The following is a 6,015-nucleotide window of genomic DNA, read 5'->3' on the forward strand; positions in this document are numbered from 1 at the left end:
AACTCTGTTGAGACACGAAGTCCAGCAGGGTTCTAAAAAGCTAATGAACAAAGGGTTTGGAACCCACCTCAGAAAAACATTTCTGTTGTTGGTAAGGATGTTGGAGTAATTTGTGCAGCCTTTTTACAGGTTAGTGAGAAGGCACATATGCACATACATTTCTGTGGGCACTGAAGGCTGTGAGCTGTCTTTGGTGCTGTTCGTAGCCCAACACAGCCTGGGGAACCTTGAAAAAGCTAGAGGCACCATGCCAGGTGGATGGCACTGCACCAGATGAACTAGGAATTAGGGATACAAATGCAGGAAAGCACAAAAGCATCAGCTACAGGGTACACAGAGGTGGGAGGTCCTCAGTTCTGAGGCACCCACATGAGAAAATTCAGATTGAAAAAAAAGATTATGCTGAAGAGCTCAAAACATTGCATACATTCAACACAAGAATAAAAAGGATGGATGTTGGAAGAGGACAAGCTAAAGTATAATTCCTTTTGCAGGATAAATGTCAAACTCTCTGAAATAATTTTATAAACACAAGCACTTTAAGTACAACTCTGGAAAAAAATTATTAATGAACAGAAGTCTGAAGAGTGACTTAAAAATTTTTCAGTGAGCTCTGAAGGCTGCTGGGGGAAATTTTTAGAAGTTTCTTCTTGAGTACTCCTAATGTTAAACCTGACTTTAAAATAGCACTTCGTGACTGAGTATCACAAAAGGTAAAAGCGGACGGTCTGCTGCAAGGAAGGATCCCATCTCTTTAATCCTTCCTCTCCGCTCTGGCCTTCAGCACTGAGGAGCAAGCAAGCCCTGAGTCTCAAAGATAGTTCCTACGGTATCCAGAATCCATCTGATCTGATGGAGTGACCCTTCGGAGGCAAGATGCCATCTGTGAGGACGTCACGAAGTCTTCTGGGTGCTGAGGGTGGAACAAGTTAGTGGAAGTGAGCTCCCCCTTTAAGTCAAGTTACCGTGTCTTGCTTTGCAAAGAAACTCTGTCATATGAAGTCTGACTGGGATAAAAGATATCTTTGCTTTAGTGTCCAGATTTCTAGAAATGATAGAGATAGTGCATTTCTGTGAAACTGGTAAAAAAAAAAAATTAGAAAATGTGCCTAGTAGTTCTGCTTAATCTGGGTAAAATCTATTGTGCAAAGGTCTGATGGTCAATGCCACCTGTCTTCTAACTGAAGTTGTATTTCATGGGTGCTGTGGCATGTCACTGGATTGCACCCCTTCTACACCCACATGTCCATTCCCCCAGCTCTGAGAGTGCCTTATGCTGATGGCTCATGGTGGTTGAGTTCCTTCTTCAAAAATTGTCCTTGTAAAGAGCTGTTTCCTCCAATGGAAAGGTCACATCCCCTTTCCAGGGATACACAGCCTTCAGTGATTTGTCTGCTTCAGGTTATTGCCTCACCTTAGGCCAGCCGTGAAGGCCTCTCCCAGCTCCATAGCTCTCTTTTGTGAGATGGTCACAGTTTCTGCTGTGATTACATCCCATTTGGACTTCTCTCTTTGTCTAATCCTACTTCCTTCACTCCCTCACAGATGTAGATGATGAGATCATTCCCTAATAAACTTGCTGTGTTCACATTTATATCTGGGAGTCTGCATTAATGGGGATTCTAACCTACCACATCTTAAGATCCCATTTCTAGAAGAGTAATTGACGAAGCAGAGAGCCTCAATTTTCAACCTTGATAAATTCTAGTAAAGGCAGCTCAGTGGCCTGTGTTTTAACTTAAAAAATAGTTTCATCTATTTATTGAGCTGTATTTACTGTGACTCACTTTACTTGGCAGAAGTGCAGTATTATCTTCTTGGAAACTGGTCAAAAATTAAAATCTGAATTTCTTCCAGAATTCACAAAAAGTCATTCTTTTCACTTCAAAATATACCCTGTGAGCCACTTCACTTCAGCTGCATCAGTCTTGCAGAGAGATTGTCCCCCGCACCCCCACCGTTAGTGACCCCTGGAAGATGGAAAGTAACAGGGCAGGTTGAAAGTGGGACTATCCCATTCCAATTTTCAAGAGAACAAAGAGCATAGATGCAATAAATGAAATATACAAGTGAGTTAGATGGTGATCATGGGTATATTTATAGAGGAAAAACTTTGTGGTGGAATGTTGTGGAGGTGGCAGCACCAGATGGAGACCTGGGCATGGTAAGTAACTGTCCTGAGCTAGTCAGAAAACCCATGGCAGAAAGCCACTCCCAGATGTTACTGGGGACTGAGGTTGGCAGGTGCCTTTGCCATCCTCAATGTAAAGCTTCCACCTCTAGGTTTAAGGAACCACTGTTGTCACCATTTCCCATTTAATGAGAAGGAGGAAAGAGAAGAGTCTTTCTTTAAGTTCTCAATTCCCCAACATACTGATGAGGTGGGTCTCTACTTTAGAGCTGGCCATGGGACTTTGTCAAGTCAATAGGGAGCTACTGACTTGATTTTGGAAAACCAGCCACTAACTACTGAAAATTCATGATAATTTGTGATCACCAATTTGGAACTAATCAGGGAGAGCAAAATTTGCTGTACGAGCTGGTATAGACCAGTTTGGTAAGAGATCAGAGGTGATGGAGGCATCACCCCTGTATGGATCTAGAGTGAATTATTTCTATCCTAATCATTTTTATAATATATGTCATCACTTTCTAGCATAGTAGGAAGTATTTCATATATCTTAATGTTTAAAGACATCTTTATAAATGCCATATTTTGAGGTCCACAAAATACTCAGGCTCTAATTTTGTGTTCCTCTTTCCTTTGGAGCAAGTGACATATGACTATCAAAAAGGAAATGAGTGCCAGATGCAATGGCTTACTCCTGTAATCCTAGCACTCTGGGAGGTTGAGGCAGGAGGAATACATGAGGCTAAGAGTTCAAGACCAGCCCGATGAACAAGAGAGAGATTCCATCTCTACCAAAAATTTAAAAAACAAAACAAAACAAAACAAAAAAACCCTAGCTGGGCATGGAGTTGCACACCTGTAGTCCCAATTACTCAGGAGCTGGAGGCAGGAGGATTACTCGAGCCCAAGAGTTTGTTTTTGCAGTGAGTTATGCCCTGGACAACAAACAGCAAGAGAAAGGGAGAGAGAGAGAAGAATATGAAAACATGAGAATGAATAAATAGTAGACATGTGTGTACTCCTTTAATATTCTGAAATTAAAAAAAATAGCAGAGTACACAGGGCTGAGACAAACATGGAATTAGATGCATGGAAGTGCACAGTGAAGGGACAGAGCAGCTCATGGAGGATGAAACAGGCTCACGGGACCTCCTCAGGGGATGCATTTCTACCTGGGTCATCACCACATAGGAACAGAATGACAAGGCAATACACAACAAAACACTTGGGTTCCAAGGGAAAGGGGCATGAGCAGTAGAATCTCAGGAACTGGCAAGTCACGTGGACCAATCACACAGCTAGTTAGCAGCTTGAACTCCCAGATCTGTGTTCTAGTCACAACTTCCTCAAGCTTGGAGTGAGGAGAATCAGGGAGGTAAAAGTAAATTGTGGCACTCAAGAAACTAGAAAATTTCTCACAAAAATACGTCTCAAGCAGATCAAACCTGGACTTTCTACCCATGCCAAGTACATCTCAGTTCTTCATTCTGAGTTATTTGGCCTCAGACCCTTGTCTGAAATAAGAGACCTTGCTCTCTAGCCCCGTGTCCGGGATGCCAAAGCACTGTACGTAACACTGTGAACTAAGTGTGATTAGTGAATATGGAGGCAGGACTGGTCCCAACTCTGTAACCTAAAATAGACCTCAGGAAGGTGGCAGATGACATGTCCTGGAGCAACACCAGAGGTCCCAGGCTGTTGTTGCTGAGGAAACTCTTCATTCATCAAACTGACTTACTGTGTAAGGCAAGTGACAAGGCTGCTCTCAGAATTAAGCCATTTCTCCTCACCTTGAAATGACTTATAAAAAATGGAGGAGAGGATGAAGAAGGGTCATACCAGATGCCTGTTTAAATATTTGTATCTAATGTACTAAATACTAATATGAAATTCTAGCACTCTGGGAGGCAGAGGCAGGAGGATCACTTGATGGTAGGAGTTTGAGACCAGCCTGATGAGCAAGAGAGAGACTCCATCTCTACCAATGCAAAACCAATATATAAACAACTACATGGCCATATGAGGGAAAAACACAAGGTAAAGGGAGAGGGAGAAGAAGGAAGAGGTGGAGGGAAAGGAAGGAAGGTGATTGGCAGGTTCTCACTTAATGTGCACAATGTGAGGGTGTTCAGCATGTCCCGGGGTGAAGGGCTCAATTACAACTTGAACTTTACTTTAGAAAACAATGTAATCTAACGATTTGTAATTTCATATTCATCTGAAATTTTTTAAAAAAGAAAAAAATCAAAAAGAAAAGAAAAGAATGAAAGAAAAAGAAAGTTTCAGCAACTTTTCTCTGCTTTGTGGCCCAAAAGCTTTCCTTAGAAAAAGTAGGACCTGTAGGTCTCATGAATATTTACAAGTTTTCTCCCCAGATACACTTCCTCCTATTATTAATCCTTCTAAAGCAGGGTGAACTACAGGCACTCTGCCTCTCATTGGCTGCCATGAGCTCATGGTCAGCATTGATAAGATGGTCCCTCTCTTCCCTGGGGCTTTCCCTAAACCCCAGATATCACTATCTCCATGGGCAGGGTCATGGGGGGTGGGCAATGGTGGCAAAACTGGGCCTTCATATCAATGCTAAAAGTTTCTAAATCTTTATAGATTTTTTCAATTTATAAAGAACTTTTAGATACAGCCTCTTATGTGATTCTTAAAAGAACTTAGGAGGTATATAGGATGACTATTATCTTACAACTGAAATAGTGAAACCAGTGGATGTACAGGAAGTTCTTCCAAATCACAAACTTTCTTTTTTTTTTCTTTTCTTTTTTATTAAATCATAGCAGTGTACATTAATACTATCATGTGGTACAGTGTACTATTTCTGTATACAATTTGAAATACTTTCATCCAACTGGTTAACATAGCCTTCATGTCTTTTTCTTAGTTATTGTGTTAAGACATTTATATTCTACTTTTAAAGAGATTCACATGTACCCTTATAGGATGAAGCATAGGCATGATCCTACCAATCAGCCTCCCTCCACCCACTCTCCCCCCTCTTCTCCCCTTTCTCTCCCCTCTCCCCATATTTCTGGGCTAAAATTGGGTTATAGCTTTGCTATGAAAGCTATAAATTAGTTTCATAGTAGGGCTGAGTACATTGGATACTTTTTCTTCCATTCTTGGGATACTTTGCTAAGAAGAATATTTTCCAGCTCCATCCATGTAAACATGAAGGAGGTAAAGTCTCTATTTTTCTTAATGGCTGCATAGTACTCCATGGTGTACATATACCACAATTTATTGATCCATTTGTGGATTGATGGGCTCTCAAGATTAGAAACTACATATGGTTGAGTCTTTTTCTAATGTATAGCTTTATAATAAGCAGAAACACAACCTTATTCACTCCCTAATAGAAGTCTGAATATGGTGAGGACATAAAATGGAAAGGAAAAATACAAAAACCAAAATGGCCCAGCTCTTTTGTCTGAGATCTTATTCAGTCCTGGACTCTTTTCAGAGCTGAGAGTTCTGATTATTATAATTTGGGGGGTGGGGAATTTCTCTAAGATGCTCAGTTCAGCTCTTTATCTGTATACAAATGGTGAGTTTGGTTGATGCTAGAGGGGAGAAGCAATCACAGGGGAACTCTAGAATAAGCTTCATTTTTAGAGTCCTGTGGTTTCAGACTGCCTCTGATTCTGCTAAGAACCAAAGCTCATGGAAAGGTGAAGAGAGAGCATAAAAGTTATCTGCCTCACTGGCACTCTACCACGTCTTCTCAATCCTCACTCAACTTAGAATAATCAAGACAAGACATTTCTAACCTCACAGTTCATGTTCATGTCTCGAAAAGAAAACAAACTAGCAAGCCTTGAATAGGTGGACATTTCCTGTTAACATGGTTTCACACTTACTTTACTCAAATTGAA

The sequence above is a fragment of the Otolemur garnettii genome, unplaced genomic scaffold (assembly GCF_000181295.1).
Source record: "Otolemur garnettii isolate 467f Iridium unplaced genomic scaffold, OtoGar3 scaffold00091, whole genome shotgun sequence".
Classification (NCBI taxonomy): Eukaryota; Metazoa; Chordata; class Mammalia; order Primates; family Galagidae; genus Otolemur; species Otolemur garnettii.